We start from the raw sequence: 17,671 nt of genomic DNA on the forward strand, positions 1-17,671 counted from the left end.
AAATTAACTCCGTTCATCAGTTAACTCTCACTGGTCAAATAGGGTTAAAATTCTTGGATCTAATTCACATTGCTAATTTCGCAGAGGGGAAGAAAAGCACAGAGGGATAGCAAGAGCCAAGTCCGTTATCTTGCTGTAACTGACTGAACCTCAGGGGCTGGCGTTTTATTCTTGCAATATTTCTTTTAATAAAAAAGTGCCTGATTAAGATACCCTTTTAGAAAACATTAATTCAGGGTCTTAAAAAAAAAAAAAAAAAAGAAAAAATTCAAATGAACTCAGATAGATTTTCTCTGGTACGTTAGCATTGCATTTAGGATAATGGATAGGGAGAAGGATGGATTCTGTAGGTATAAATCAATAGGCAAGGGGGTTGATGAAATTGCAACCTGTGAGAGCGAAGCCCTGGCAGTTTGTGATATCATCAGGAGCCCAAGATTAATTTGTTTGACAGCCCAGTCTCCTGCATTCATTATTTTAACAGCACGCACACAGGACCAGGATGCACGTGTTAACCCATCAGCTAAGCAACATTCACCCACAGCCTCTCCCAGCTCCTGGATCACGGTGAGTTCAAATGTGCCAGCCAGGTGCTGGAAACAACACATCGTCATATATACTCTCCATTTTCCATGCAGATATCTCCCTGCTCGTTTTTCTTGCAAGCACACAAGGAAGTCCCCCTCACCCCATGATTAATCTAAAGGGCCCTGAAGCTGGTGGAAGCGCCATTGGTTTTAATAGCTGTTGGATCAGGCTTTTGTTCTTGGGTATAGCCCCATTCATTTCATACAGCCTGTTTATGTGAGTGTGCTGGGACTGATCTGGCCCAAAGTCAGTGACTTTCCCAGCCCTGGGAACAGGCAGCAATCCCTGCCATGTTCTGCTGTATGGTCTGCTCTGTCCAGCTGGAGCTAAGTGCACCTCATTACTCAGGGAAATTTGGATCTGGACAATTCTTCGCTGATAAACAACATATTGCCATAATTAGCAAGCATGGACTGGGAATCCTGGAAATGGAGCCTGTCCAATCTGTCAATTTAGGACCATATTGTTTAATTTACACAGCGCAGCGCATTGTGCAACCTGAGAAGGCTCACCCGGCCTGCCCGGAGCAGGGCTCTCTGCTGCGTTCAATTTATAGAAACAGTTCTTAGTTACAGACTCTAATTTTGACACTCTCCTTTTTCCTCTTGGCCTCTGAGTCCCAGTTGAAAACGAACATGTATGGCTGAAAGAGGCCATGCACAGTTCCTGTGCAAGCACAGCCAAATTATTTTCTCACAGCTAAGCCCTGAGGTTCCCCACGTTCCATCTAGAAACTCTCCCAGCATAGAATCATAGAATTAAAAGGATTGAAGAAGACTCTCAGATCCCCAAGTCCAACCCCACCCCACCATGCCCACTGCCCACATCCTTCAGTGCCACATCCCCACAGATCTGGAACACCTCCAGGGATGGTGACCCAACACCTCCATGGGCAGCTGTGCCACTGCATCAGCACTCTTCTGGAGAATAATTTTTTCCTAATATCCAAACTGACCCTCCCCAGGCACAGCTTAAGGCCGTTACCTCTTGTACTATCACTGTTAGCTGGGAAAAGAGGTTGTTCCTCATCTTGCTGCCACCTCTTTTCTGCGTGGAAGTCTTGGTGTAAGAAGCATTGCGAGGGGGAACAGTAGGACTCAGTGACAGATTCAACATTCAAGACCCCATGTACTGACAATCCTAACCTGCATCCACAAGAGAGGACAACCAGCATGGAGTCCAAGGTGAGCAGCCAAAATCTGCTCCATGTGTGCAGCATGGCTGTTATAATAGAAATATGAGTCAGATTCCCACCCTGCTTGACCAGCCTGTTGTGGCACCGTGTCTCTTCTCGTGTTCTCCAGGCCAGATTCTTCTTCCTCTAACAAGCTTCCCCTTCTTCATTCTGTCCGTCTTCTAATCAATGCAAACCACTCCAACTTCTAAATGAAACTAATTTTCATATTGTCTAAATATACATACAGTTAAGAAATTACAGTGACAGTGATAAAAAATGTTAATTTTTCTTTCCAGATGCTTGTAAAACAGCCTTAACATATGTCCGCTGTTTAATTAACAGAGCAGCAGTGTGGTGGAGAGGAGCCAAACTAATAATTTAAAGAAGCATTCTCCCTCCCTTGATTTGAGTCCCAAAACACATCCATCATGTGCATTTCTGAACCTGCAAAAGATTTAATTTTCTGAACTTTCAGCAAACATCATAAAACAAGTCAGAGAGAAACCTGGAGTCAGGAGTGATCGCCTTTGAGAGAGCTCAGCTCCAGAACTAGTGCAAGAAATTCATTTTGTTAAGTGACTAAAAAAAAAAAAACCCAGCACTTTTTTGTTTGTTTGTTTTTAAATTAGCTTTCATTGTCATCTCCTGCTGGGTGGCCAAGAGATGCCACTTTGCTGCTCAGGTTCCTGAACTGCCTCCGCTCGGATTGATGAGGATGTAATTTGTCCCCACAAACAGAGCCAAGATCACACACTCCAGCTGCTTTTCCTATAGTATCTGAGCACTGAAAAACTCCTGGAGTATCTGTCGTTACCATCTAAGTGTGCTACTGAGGGTGTGAGCATGAGACGGAGCCATGGTAGCAATGAGAATAGCAATAGTATGGCCTAGGAGATCTATGACCATGTCCAGACAAGGTCATAGAGGCAAGGTGAACTTACAACCTCAAAAACTTATAACTTGCAGAACTGGCATGGAGATCATGTCTCTGAAACCAAGGTGAGGCTTGAAGCAGGAGGCCTGTTCTGCCTCTGAGGTCCCATCGCTGCCATTGGGGTGGTTGGGATGACCCTGGGTTACCTTGAGGTGATAAAAGTTCTCCCAGCCACATGTGGTGATTGTCTCCCACCCTCTGCAAAGCCAATGAGTTCACCTGAAGGACCAACACCACTGGGGAAAGGAGGCTGTGTTGTACTGGTTGATGGAGATTATACTTACAAAGCATAGTGCAAAAGATAAAGCAGCGTGTTGTCCGTTGGGAAAATGTGCCCTTTTCTTTGTGAAGAAAAAGAGATTTGTCGAAGAGGTTGCTGTATTTTATTCCTGTATTAAATGGAAGAGCACATAAAAAGATTTCTGTTAAACCAAAAAGTAGAAAGGCAGTGAGAGTACCCCTTCCTTCTATGCTTCTTGTAGGGACCACTGTCCACCAAGCAACTCAGATATTAATCTGCTGAGTGTTAATTGACCCTTTAATCTCTCAGTTGTTATTTTGGGCTGCAGGGAAGGCTGATAATAGACCCAAAATTATTGAATGAAGAGAACAGCAGCTCCTACACCAAAGCCTAAAGTGGGTTCGTCGCTACCATGGCCCTGTATTACACTGGAACCACCATCCAGCATCATTCCTCTTAGGAACACAAAGGTGGACATCTTGGATGAAGATTCTTCTTAAACTATAAGCTGGAGACAACCATGTGGGGAAAATATCCCAGGCAATGAGTCAGTTAACATAGCAGTGACTGTCTGCGGAAAGCTGGCCAGCTCTTTCCATTAAGGAGCCAATCTTTGGCTAGCTCTCCAAAGGAGGCTCAGTGACTGTGTACATTAAAAATGCTATCACCATTATGGTCTGTTCACTAAAGGTACAAGAGCATGACAAATATATGTAATTTGCAAATTGGCCGGTCTTTTGCAATAATTTAGAGACACTAGTTAGAGGCAATAGAAATCTAACAATTACTGATGTTTAAGGTTTGCATTGTTGCTCTGTGAATATTTCATGCATAAATGAACTTCCCCTGGACCAACTGCTGTTTCTGATGAGGCGCTCTGAGGCTTTATTGCCAAATACACAGCAGGGCTCCCCCAATGAGCCACATAACAGATGATGCATCGTCTTCACAGCTTAAATAATGCAGAGTATCTGCATTTTGTAGAGTGGTGGTACCGTTTATTTACATATCAATGGAGTGGATGGAGCGAATATGAAGAAATATGTGAAGGAAAGGACATAGCACTTTTAATATTTCATATTCACCCTGCAGGAAGAGCCTCGGCCGTCTGAGTGTGAGTCACAATGTCTGGTTTGTGTGTGAAATGTGTCTCCTTAACAAAATCTCTTGCACACCTGATGAAACACACACTTTCTCACATGCCTCTGAACTTTTTTCAGAGCTAGAGAAAACAAAAGGGGTGTTCTGCCAATCAGAGGTTGGATCTCCAAGTGCTGTTTGTTAGGAAGAGAAACAAGCCCACCCTCAGGTCTCCTCCTGTTCCGTCTGGGGCTGATGGGAGATGTAGTCTCACTCCGCACTGCACCGAAGAGGATTTCTGCTGCAGCTGTCAGGGCTGCAACAAAGCCCAGAACCCATGGGGAAAGCATCACCCGAAGCACAGAACTATTGCAACAGCCAGTGATGGCTCCTGCATACACCGGTTTGGGTTCATTAAAGGGAAAAATAATCAGCAAAAGTGGGACTTTTGCATCGCCTTGTACATAGGACTGGGAGCTCTGGTGTTGGTCCTCTCTCCCTCTGGAGGTATGCACCATTCAGGCATGACCCACTCATGGAATGTCCCTTCCTGACATATGAATGCATGTCAGAGCTCTGCCTGGATGCACAGGGTGCTGCTCTGAGTGCTGGCTGCCATCACTGCTCCTCCAGAGCAAAGATTTCCAGCCTCCACATGTCAGCACTGAGATCAAATGAGTAAATCACCAACCTGCTCCCTCACTGGCATTAGTTACTCCATGGAGAGATGGGCTCGATGGGGTGCAGATGCTGGTGGTCCACCTGCAGGGCTGGGGGTGTGCTCCTGACAGCAACCCCCCACCTCCTGCCCTGCCCAGCATCTCCCTGCATTAAGCCACATGTGAAGGAGAACTGATGTGCGCCAGCCCTTTCTTGTATGATCCCATTAAAATTCCAATGCAAATGACCGGATTCATAATCCGAGCTTCATTGAGAAACACAGTTTCCTGCTTTCCCCTCTAATGAAATTATTGGCTGTGCAGATGCTCCATTTCTGAGCTAATTCAATCTCTGACTGTTTCTTTTCGGAGCGTATGTGTGAGGGCAGGGCTGTGCAGAGCAGGGCCGGGTGTGTGCACACCCCACATCTGCACTGCATGCTCCCCATGCACAGATAGCCAATTATAATTATAAATGCAGTGGGAATACGAGCGGTGTATTCGATAGGCATGATTGAAAGTAAACTGGGAAAGCTAAAAGCAGCTTAGTCGCCAGAATGTAATACACTACAGGGGCAAGTTGTGGAAATGCCTGATTATTCTCTTTTGCTCACTGCATCCCTGGGGGATCTCCCTGAACTGCTCCTTTAACTGCTCAACTTGCCTGTTCCACCGTGATAGTCAGCAGATGAAGCCCTTCACATTTAAGTGTAATAGTGCCAGAGAGACCAACTGCTCCTCAGAGTTACGACCTATAAATGTCGCTTCTGTGTCAGAATGAGGATGTGGCACTGAAGATGCTGAAGTCTGCAGAGGGTTTGCTTGGCAATTCATGCAGGCCATTAAGCTCACTCCTCCCCTCGTCCCCCCAGCATTGTGTTCACTGGGATTTCTTGCTTGCTTTCACAGCTTGCTGAGTGCTGCTTCCAAAGCTGGCAATAGCCAAGCAGTACATCTCCAGGACAGGTTGCTCTTCTTGTCACTGCTGTGGCAAATGGGAGCTCTGGGATGGGGTGCCTGTGTTCCCCAGCACCCTGTGGGCAGGGAGAGGGGGTGGCAGAGGATGTGGCATCTTGCCCAGGGGGGTGGCTATGAGCCAGGTGCAGTGCTGCCAGATGTTTGCGGCCAAGGGAACAACCATGTTAGGGGCATCTCCCACCTCTCTGCCTTGATCAGAACTTGATCACTGCTCAGCCCTCAGGGTACAGCAAGGAGTGATAACTGAGGGCGGCGGTGTTGGTATTTCTTGGCTCCTCTTAGCTGGAAACCCAAATAATCACTGCTATAAGCAACTTCTCTTACACCACAGCAGTATCTAGCCCAGACCCCAGCTTTGCTTAGGCACAGAATAGATCTCAGATATGTAGTTTTTCCATCTGTGGATGGCTTTGGGGCTCAGTACAGAAAACACCAGTCCAGGAGGGATTGCAGCAGTCATCCCAGGCTGGCATCAGCCTCTCCAAACTCCATCACCCCACGTGTGGGGCTCTGCACGGCTGAGCAAGCAGCTGATCCTGCAGCCACCTGACTGCAGCCACTGGTTGGAGCGGGGCTGGGATGGGGGGGCAGAGCTGAGGATCCTTTTGAGGCCACCACCTGGGACTGGCAGCACTTCTACTAATGCACAGTGAGCAGCTAAATCATACATTATTGATTTGTCAGACGTATTTGCATATAAATAAGCATGATCATTCATACAAACCTTAATGTTGTTGTTCTCCCTTTAGTGTTGTGATCACAGATGAATGACTCTAGTTAGACACAATTCAGGAGCGCTTGTACCACCGCAGCAAAGTAAGCTGCTGATTTAAAACTACATTTATTGGAGCATGTAAGTGTGACAGTCTATTGGTGAATTTGGGGATAATTAGTCTAAAAGACAAGATAAATGAATCCTGAAAGTGGTATTGTGATGAAGAAATGATCCCTCCATGCTAGTAAAGCTTTGATGCCAGAAATATTGTAAATGATAATTAACTGGGAAACACAGAGGAATTATATTTCAATTGTGTTTTCAAAAAGACTTAGGGTTTCACAGACAAATTGATTGGGTTCTCCCCCTCCCCCAGCCCTGTGATTATGAAAGATCGTCTAATTTACAACTTGAACTATGAAGCGTATGACAAATCACTGGCTTGCTTTTATGCCTCTTGTTTGTAGATTCTCCCTCCTAGATATCTGCTCATTGTTTTGCAGCAAACCAAGACGTGTATTTTTCAATTAGTCTTTCCCTAGGCCTAATCTAGACAGATCTGCAGGCCAGCACAACACGCTGACCCATGACAATTATATCTGCTGTATTAATTCATTAAGCGTTGCAGGATCGAGCTGTAAGATCTCGCTCCCTGATAACACCAGCAGCATGAACCGGGTTAGTCTGCATCCCTCCCCTGAAAAGAAAATATTATAGATTGTGCAATGCAGGGGAAACATTGCTTGCTAACACTTCATTTTAATTGTCCTAAATTAGAGCTGAAGACTTACAGAACTGTGCGTGACAACCAATGAATACCAAATGAATTCATTAGGATCAGCGCTGTTACAATGAATAACTAACAAATCTATAACAGTGTCTGTACCCTTTGTGCCTTGCTGCCGGCTGTAGGACCCATCCTGGCATGGCTCCCTCTGAGTGCAGGGCTCACTTGCACGCTTGGGGTAAGGGGATGGATGCTGCTGCATGGCCTGGTCACAGTGACACAGCCCGAACCACCCCGTGCCTCCTCCCAAGGGGTGGATCCATGTCACTGGTACCATTGGGACAAGAGCCCATCAGCCATAAAGGGTATCTGCTAATGGGATGTTCAGAGGGCCACACACAGAGCTGGGAGAACACCTCACTCAGCACCAATGCTGTTAGCTCCTACATGATGCTGAATTCTACTTCCCCTGCTAATATCTCCCATGTTCCTAGCATGTAAAGAAGGAGGGAATACTTCTGGTTTCCAAGAAACCCAGAAATGTGCATGAGCTCTCAAGCTGTGCCATTTGTTGCTTTCAGAAAGGGATGCCTCACTCTATGGGGAGCTCACCACCTCTTGGTGCTGTCGTGGTGGGGGTAGGCAGTGAAGCTTTGTCTTTCTGCCCCAGCCCCAAACAGTGGTCACTGGCCTCAAAAGGAATCCATTCTGAATGCTAACTCCAGCCCTTAACTTCCACACATCTGCACCAGCACCACCAGTGGAGAAGTGCTTTGGAATGGAGTAGGATAGACAGCAAGGGACGACTGCTTCTCAGCTTCCTTGCAGCAAAGCTTTCCAAGCCAAAGCATCTTGGACAACATTTTCAAGACATGTCAAGCTTTATGACATTTATAAACACTTGGGTTTAGCATAAAAAAACCAACCCAGTCCTTCTCTGTAGGAGTCTCTGGGAAGGCTGAGGAAGGAGTACAAGCCTGGAGATGAAGCCAGCCACAAAAGTGGGTCCAGGTGGTAATGTGCTCCAGAATGTTTTCCTGGGCTGCATTGCAGGAGCAGAGCCCTGCTCTTGTTAATGTGCTTTTGGGAAATGTGGTTCATCCTGGGAGCCTCTCTGGTGTGCAGCCTCTGCCTCCATGCAGGCTGTTTGCAAACTCTCTCCATGCTTATCATCATGTAATTGAAATAATGCGTATTGACAGAGACTTGAAAACAACTGCTCAATTTTCCTCAAAATTCAATTAAACTTCGTTTATTCTAGGGATCGATCCAATTAAAAGGGGGGAAATTTCAGATGGTCCGAGCCTTACAATCCATCTTAACACACTGTGTCTATCACCGTGATGTAATAATTCCCCCAATCAATGCTTTAAAAGCATTTAGCAGTCTTGATAATTAACTTTTGTCAAAATAGCCTTACAAAGCAATAAATGAGAGCAGATTAATATGTAGTCATAAAGCTATGAATGGTTTAACGCTTTGAAAGGGTTGCTTCATAAATTTGACTTTTTTTTCTTTTTTTTCTTTTTTTTTTTAAATTTATTTATTTCTCTACCATAATCTCTCCCTTCAATACTATTGCTCACAGTTTTGGTAGATGAGGATAACCTGGGCCATTGGGATGAGTTCTGAATGGGGTGATATAGAATCATGGAGTCATAGAACCTTGAAGGTTGGAAAAGACCTATAAGATCACCAAGTCCCCCCCAACGTGCCCACTGACCACGTCCCTCAGTGCCACATCTCCATGGTTCTTGAACACCTCCAGGGATGGTGACTGCACCACCTCCCTGGGCAGATGTGCCACTGCATCACTGCTCTTTCTGAGAAGAAATGCTTCCTAATATCCAACCTGAACCTCCCCTGGCACAGCTTAAAGCCATCACCTCTCTTAGAGCTGCAGCAATGTCACTTCCCCTCATGGAACTGACCCTGTTATGGAGCCTCAGGACTACCAGAAATGTCCATAGGGCCTTTCACAACTGCAGTGTTGGGAAACATGCTGTGTTCTGATTCCACACAGGGGTTGTGCAATGGCTGCTAATTGAGGCACTTCTCTAGGAAGTGCCCAGTTTAAATGTTTGTCTTCCCCGTGACTGATTTTAGACATTAAATCTCCCAAATACCACTGTGGTTTCAGGCTGATCCCAGCAACTCCCACCCTGCTTTGTAACATCTGTGCATACCATACATTGCTTTTTTCAGGATGGATAGGCTGAATAGTGTTCTTCCTGCATATAACAGTGTTTAGAAGATGCATCCATCCCCCCAACCTGCTTTTTTCCCTACTCACCTAAAGAGTCAAAATTGGCCTGGACCTGGCTTAGCAATGGGAACCTTTCCTCTTTCCTGAGCTGTGCAAGACAAGAGCAGGAGAAAAGCTTCTGTTCCGAAAAGATGTCCAGATTTGCTTGTACAGAAATGCACACTTCTGTTTTAACATTAGCATGTTCCCAGGCTAAAACTCTCTGTGGGCAAAGTCCAGTGGAAAGCAAGCTGTGTGCAAGACCCCACTGCTGGGGGTGGACGAGCAGCTCTAAATAACCTATTTCATTCTTTTTCAGTGCTCACAGTGTGTGGGTGGTGTTGGAGGTGACAGCTCCCAGTGTGTCAGTGGGCAGAGAGATGTGTACCTGCTCCTCCCTGTGCTCTCCTAGCAGCAGTTAATGCACCGGGTGGGCTGGGAATGAAGGCAGATGCTGCAGATGTTAATGCACCTCCCCTCTGCACTGGGCTTCAGCACTGCCCTGGAGTGAGCAGACAGCAAGGAGCACAGGTCCCATCTCTGCTCTGCAAATGTCAGCATCCCATTAAGGCAGGGAGCCTTAAACCTGTGCATGCAGCAGCAATTGGTCCGGTCTGCAGGTATGCTGCAACTGCCCTTGTCACTGTGCTGTGCATGGGATGTGAAACATGCTGTGCAAAGGGGATTGTCCATCGCACACAACAAGGTGTCCATCTCACACAACAAGGTGCACACCTGTGGTGAGGCACAGCAGTCCTTAACCAGCTCACAGCAGCAGCCCCATCCACATGAAGTGCTGTGCATCGTAGCCTTCATGCCAGCCCTCGGCCCCTGTGCCCCACCAGTGCCTACAGACTGGGTGAGTCTGTACAGTGCTGGCTACAGACAGTGGACTAGGACTCAACGTGTGCAAAGCATGCTGACACTGTGCAAGAAATGCTATCTGTGCAAAACCTGCCCACTAAGCAGAGAGGTTGGGCAGCAGCAGCGTTCCCTTTCTGCAAACTTTCAGTGGAATCATGTCATTTGCACACTCCATTATTTGCAGGAGAAGCAAGCACATTTCTCCCCATCCAGCCCCACTGGTCAGTGGTGGCGCTTCCTGCAGGGGTAAGGGATGGGGGTGGGGGGTGCAAGGCACAGCAGGCAGCAGAACCAACCTGCTCCAATGGCTGCTTTCTGAAAAGATGAGATGCTCAGATAGGCTCTTGCTGACCTGGATGTGTCTGAAAACCCAAGCGGGCAGTGGTCGCTGCAGCTGCACTGGGCTTCCCTAGGGGGGAACTGGGCCCTTCCTGCTTCTCTTCTAAGGGTTTCCATTTCATGTTTTCATTTCCAGCAGCTCAGTATTTCAGGGGTGGGTAAGGGAGGATGAGCGCGTGTTACAGAAGTAATCTGTTCCTCAGCTTTTGGTCCCTTGTGACTGTTTTGCCGTTCCTTTGAAATAAAGGAATATTCAAGCAAACCAAAGGGAAATAAATAAATAAATAAATAAATGATTAAAGGATCCCACCAAATGCCAGATAAATGTATGTTAACAAACACCCAGGTGGAGTCACACAGGTTAAAATTAAACTTCTTTCTTCTGAGCATCTCCAAAAAAAAAAAAAAAACCCAAACCAAATTAAAGCCCTTCTCTTCCCTCCCCCATAAAACGCATCAGTTTGATACTGAACGTATTGTGGCGGCTTTAAGGGACCCGCAGATCAAACATCATTTGGGAAATTTCAAAGGGCTGTTTCAACAGTATCACTTTCTGCCATTCCCCGCTCCCCATCTTTCCTTCTCTTTTTTTTATGCTTCGGTTCCTGATGAAGTTTCAGCTGCTCCTGAAGTCAGTCCTTGTGTTCTTGGCTATCAAAGCGCATTGCAACATCAACGTCAGAGCTAAACTAAAAAAAAAATAATAAAATAAAATAAAATAGGAAAGAAAAAAAAAAAAGCATCCCTTTTCCTTTGGAGATCAGAAAGTCAAATAAAAAGGATGCTGATTTGCGGAATAAAGGGTGGGATTCCCTGCTGAGACGATAGGAATCTTCTGACTTAACTGAGTTAAGATTTGAATACATTTGGCCCAGACAAGGGGAGGAAAAAATCCATTAGTTTTGAGAAAAGCCTCACACCGTTTCAAAAGGAAATATGCTAATATAAAAAAATATTAAATATATATATATAAGAAAAGAGAAGGAAAAAAAAATCTACCACCAGGATTTGTATGTGTGTTTCAGAGGCCGCGAGTCTAACGCTATCAGCCAGAAGCAAGGAGAGAATTAAATGACATGACTAGCACCAAGTCCCGTTGCCCACTGCTGCAGTAAGGGTGGGGGCCATGTGAGCCCAAACTGTTGCCTGCTGTACAACAGCAGAGACCCCGACCCACTGCAGGCTTTAATCCCACCTGGCACATGAAGGTGTGATGCCAGCCAGCCCATCCTGCATGATGATGGGTCAAGTGAGGAGCCCATGCTGCTGGCTGCTGGAGCAGCATTGCTGGTGGCCCAAACGCTGCTGCCATTGCTGTGGGCAGTGGGACAGAAGACTCTCCCAGGTGCCAGCCTTGCCCACATCCAATCCAAAATGCCATTTTTGTCCCCGCAGCTGCTTCAGTGAGTAGACAGTGACTCAGGTAACATGTGGCTTCCTGCCACTTAATGCGTCCACTGCGCATCGCCACTCTGTGGGGCACAGGGTGTCCCTCCTTTCCCATGGAGATCCCTGGGTGATGCTGAGGTCTGTGCAAGGACTCACCTCTAGATAACACTAATAGTGAGAACTCACCTCTCCTATTGAGCCAGGGAAGGGCTGCGCCCAGCTGTGGCACGGCTGCAGGCTGTAATGCAGGGTTGTCAAAGGAGCAGCTCGGTGTTAAATCCTTTTGATGGTTCTCCTGCTGAGGGAAGAGATGATATCTCATCATTAATGGAGTTGAATTAATATAAATTAGCTGAACATCTCCTCGCTGCTTCCGTTCAGGCAGAGAAAAGGGGTTTATTGGGGAGGCAAAAGCAACGATGCCTTTCACCTCACATTCACTCCGCCATCCATAAAGATGCTGCTGACCTCGCAGTCTTCCCTCTCCTCCTCCCTCCTCCAGCAGGACCGAGGCAATGTAAAATAAAATGATTATGTGACATCCCAGGAACGTTGAGACTGTCCACAACAAGGACCTCGGGTGACCTTTACCCAAGTGACAGGTGACCTCCCTAAATCAGCCACATGGGATGGGACATTGCCAGCAGGGCTGGAGCCTCTGCAGCATTGCCATCTCTGGAGTGCTGGGCTGGGTGCCCACTGGGCCGCAAGGGCTGCTCCATCTTCTTCCCTGCTGCTTGGCTTCCTTCTCCTACCTGCATGCTGAGCTCCATTCCTTCAGGCAGCAACAACACCAAGAAATGCACATAGCCTGTCCTGAATTTATACTTTGTATGGCCAGCATTGAGCCCCATAGAAATCACCTGCATGGGAACTGCCTGGCTCCTGAGAAACTAAGACAGGTACTTCTTTACCAAGCAGATGTTAATTCTCTAAGCTCAAATCTAAACCTTAAAGTGTATTTCAGCAGTATTTGAAGGCAGCTGAGTGTCTGTGCATGATGGTGAAATAGTTCTGTACACCGGAGCATACACCTGAATCATTATTTAAAGCTATTCTAGGCAAGCAGGACATGCACTGTATATTATATCCTGCACTTATAAAAAGCTCCATTAAAAGAACATCATTAAGGCTGTCGAGCCCAGCACTCAGCAGCTGTGCTGTGTCCAGGGCTGCCTGCCCAGGGCCATTTGAATCCCTCCTGCCTGTGAATCATGGCCCAGCCTGACAGAGTGCTTTGGGTACCTGCAGCATCTCCCCATGCTGGTTACAGAATGGATGCTTTGTACCCTCTTACCAAGCATTTTCTACCCTGTAATTGTCATCTTGCCATAGCTGTGGGCCACACGCATGTACCAAGGTACCACTGTGGGGTACAAGCACTGGGGGTGTGCTGTACCTTGAAGGAGGCAAAGAGGGAGAAGAGAATTCAAATGAACCAATTTCTTGTTCTAAGACCTTTCCGCCCCTTTGCTGCTGCTTCTGATACAAAGGCAGAACCTTATCTCCCCGCTGCATGGAGCCAGCACTACAAACAACCACCTTGTTGTAATGCACTGAACACAGTATTTGGCGCAGCCCACACAGCATGGGACACTTTCCCTTCCGATTACTGCCAGCCTTTTCCCCCTTCTCTGTCCCTGCTTAACAGGGGGATGGACAAGATGAATTCCAAAGGTCCTTTCCACCCCATACAGTTCTGTGGTTCTGTGTTTGCCTTCAGCACTCTACTGCTCCAAGCCCTGGCACTGCGGCATGTGAGGGAAGGGGAAGGCCATCAGGCTATGATCCATTCCAAAAATCAGATGCTTAGCAACAACTTAGCTTGTATTCTGGAGTCCCTTGATAGCAGCTCAGATGCCCAGGCTGTGGTACTGTAAAGGGTCTCCAAGGCTCATCCAATGACAAGTATTGACAGCATAACATCACAATCCTTTACAACTTTTAATATAAAATCATAGAATGGTTGGGTTGGAAGGGATCTTACAGCCCCCCTGGCTCCACTCATTGCTGTGGTATGGTTGCTCCCCACTGGATCAGGCTGCCCAGGGACCCACTCATGCTATAGAATAGGAGGAAATAAAAAACCAGGCAAATGTAGGAAGATAATTTGCCAATGACTTGCAATCTGTGCAAGTCCTTAAAGGAGAGATGCTGAGGGCCTTGAGAACTTGTGAAGAGAGATGTGAGGAGGCTGGTTTTGTTAACCAGGCCAACAAATGTCTGAGAGACAAAAAGCTCCACGGGGTCTATCTGCTCTGGTAGGAAGGGAAATAGTTAAATCATAAGGGAAAGCTGGCAAAAGATCAGTTGTGCATAAACTGGATGTTAATACATTCAGATGCGAAACAGAGATGAAACACCTTTGAGGATCCTTCAAAAACAAACAGTGGACAAGAGAAAGCAAGCTGCCCTCATTAGAGACTTTCAGTGCCTTGGAGAAGGGGCTGGAGATGGGCAAGGATTGGAGCTTGTTCATCAGCTGGAGCTTGTCCAGCTCTGCTCTGTCCCTCAGGAGCACTTTTTCCACTTCGATTGAAGCCAAAATCCTCTAAATGTGATATTCAGACAGAACATCAGCCTCCATGTGACCAACAGAGCTGCAAGCCACAGTATGGGCTAGAAAACCCAATGATCTGACAGCAGGTGCTCCAGGAATGTGGTGGGACTCAAGTAGGAAGCACACATCAAAAGGTGGCCAAGGAGATCCCCATGATGACCCCACTGTCCCTGCCATGAGAAGTCTTTGAGGAATTAAACAGGAGATGGTCTGCACCATGTCGCCCAGCTTAGAGAAGAAGGGAGGAGGTGCTCAGATCCTCTGTGAGAAGGAGTTTTTTCTGGAGTTCATGTACTCTAGTTAATATGATAAAGTTCCAGTCTCCTTGCCAGAGCCATGCAGCTACCACAAATACCTTTCATGCCACACAAAATTCCTTCTGAATGCCCCAGATCCAGAGAGCAGGAGGAGACCAAGAGACAGAAGGAGGCAATCACTGCCCCAGCCCACTCCTCCACACCGCAGAAGCAGGAATTTGCTCTCCAACTGGAATGTGGCCTGCTTAATAGGGCCACAGAAGCAAAGAGGGTGCATCTGTAATGTTTCTGTCAAAGCAAATGAGGTCATTAGCAGACGAGTTCAGTGATGGAATTGTCTCTCGTAGTATTTATTATATGGTCCTTTTCCTGACACCTCCCACTGAGAGAATATTAAATATTTAATGCACACCAAGGCTTTGCTCATTTTTCATTCCCACTTCAGCATTTCAAGTCGGCTCCAATCTGCTGCTAGCTACAAAGTCGACTGGACAATGGACCGTAATGAATTAACTCTTTGGAAGCTGCCGTAGCATTTACAGGACTGCCATCAGGCTGGGTGCTTCATCATCTCCGTGCTCCGGAATTCAATCCGCAATTCATTAAAACAAAGTAGGGGGAGGAAGGCGAGAGAGGAGAATTTGGGAAATAGCTTTCAGGAAACATAAATAAATAAATAATGAAGGGGGAGATGGAAATGTTGACTTGCCAAGGTGACAGGGCTTCATTTACTTGGTACATCTAGGGCAGCTATACCCTAAAATGAAGGATGCTCCTGTGAAACATAACAGCCCTTCAAATCTTCAAATGGATGAAAATGGAGACTGCGGGGTCAGAGCTTTTCTGTACAGTCTGTTCTCCGCTGCTTTGAACACTGATCCTGGTGTAAAGTGGAAGCAAAACCTCTAAAAGCCCACAGTCCTGGCCATGGCCAGTAAGAAACAGGGCACCAAGAACTGCAGAGCAGGATGTTGCTCATGGCTTGACACTTGCTATCCATGGCCAATGTCAGTGGAACATCTGAACTTCTGTCTTTGACAATCTCTGTCAAAATGTGTGGTTGGATGGTGCTTAAAGAGAAGGGTCATTCAGTAAGGACATTGTAGCAGGAATGCTAAGTCATGGTTTGAAGCAGTGATGGAGCACCTGGTGGGAAGGCAGGGCCAATCCAAGGGAGCTCAGCTGTATGCAATGTACCTGAGTAACCAGAAGGACTGGAGCCACGATCCACCCCTTTCCAGACCTATTTTAAGGGCTGGCAGTGAAGATGAGGATATCTTATTGGAATTCTTGTTCTGAAGGTAAGCAGCTTCTTTGCTTTATTTCTGTACCTATAGCTGTTGCATTTGAACAAATCTGTACTTGCTGCAGCCTAGGGCCTTACTACTGTGCTTTCCATCTTGTTACAAGTGTGTTACTCTCTGAGGCTTTCACTAGATTGCTTTGATTATTGCAGTACCTGGAGGTCCTTCTTGCTACCTTTTCACCTAGGAAGGGAGGGTCTTTGTAGATAACAGTAAGGCTGCAGTGTCTCTTGGTTGCTGGCGTTGTGGTTATTGTGTTATAAGTCCCATCAGAATGGCATCTGTCAGGACTTCAGTTGTCCAACATTCTCCCTACTCTGCTGGAGGAAGGCATCTACAAGCAGTGTTTTCCAGTGCCAGTTACTCCTTTTATTTTCTGTTCCTCTCCCATCCTCCTATGGCATTGTGAGTTCCACAGAAACTGCCATATATGTGATCCCCTGACCACAGTGGGCAGAGGAAAGCACAGAAGAACAGGTTGCTTTCATCCACCAGGCAGAAACTTGAAGGAAATCAAATCCTTACACACTTTTTCTTGAAAAGAGATCCACTGGCAAATTACTTCTGCTTTTAAATAGACTTACAAGCTCCTGTTTGCTTATCTGGTTAACACTGTCTGTCACTTATACTGAGACACCAGGCAATCCAACACCCACTCACACTGTGAGAGCAGCCTGTAGGTGCTTGACCTTTTTAATGTTCTGTAATTTGATTGGGTGGCTGTTCCATATTTCCTTGTCACTGGCCCTAGTAATGTGAGAGGGAAAAGTGAAAAAGACAGCCAGTAAAGATACAAGCAGGAATTAGCTGAGGTCTCAGGATTACAAAGTACTCCAAGTATGGAGCCTCATGGAGAGCATGGATGAAGCATGGCATGGCTCTGCATCCTGGAGATGGCTCTTACAGGAGCCCTCTGCTCACAGGGTGGCTGTTTGGCCAAAACTCAGTGCAAAGGCCAATGCACTGATCATTATAAATCATTGATCATCATTATATCCTGGGAAATTCCAGCTCAAAGGACTCTTGGGAACTGTAGGAGATGGGCTCCAAGTCAGGCTAAGACTTCATATGCTTCCAATGTCTCATTGATAGTTCTGCTATCAATGCTAGTGATATATGCTAGTGCTTCTAGTGAGGAGTGGGGAAGTGACCAGTTCTCACTGGAATCTGTACTGTGTAATTTTTGGAGCTATGGCTCTAGTCCAAACTTCAGATGGTGTTACAGGGGTTGAAGATCTGCTCCTACTCCTGTTCTCTGGTTGCTCTGCATCTGAAAAACATTTCGTGGAAAAGTAAAGCAAAGTTCAGGACTTATCATATATAATAGGGCATTATATAGTGATCTCTGGATGCTTAGGTCTCCTTCCATTGACTTCAGGGCTGTGGCTCAAACCTTTGATCAGCACAGAGGGACTAGTGTAAAGATGGGGAAGTTCTCCTATGCTCTCGGCCCTGTGGATCCCCTTTGACCTTGCCTGAGTCAAACCTCAACTTGGCTGTAAAAGAGTGATAAGGCTATTTACTGTGAGATGCCTGAGTACAGAAAGTGCCAAGGATCATCCTGACTAATGGCAAGGTGATGTCACAAGTGAAGGAGTTGCATATAATAAAACT

This window comes from Coturnix japonica, chromosome 19, assembly GCF_054131305.1.
Source record: "Coturnix japonica strain WE chromosome 19, WE-NBRP24, whole genome shotgun sequence".
Classification (NCBI taxonomy): domain Eukaryota; kingdom Metazoa; phylum Chordata; class Aves; order Galliformes; family Phasianidae; genus Coturnix; species Coturnix japonica.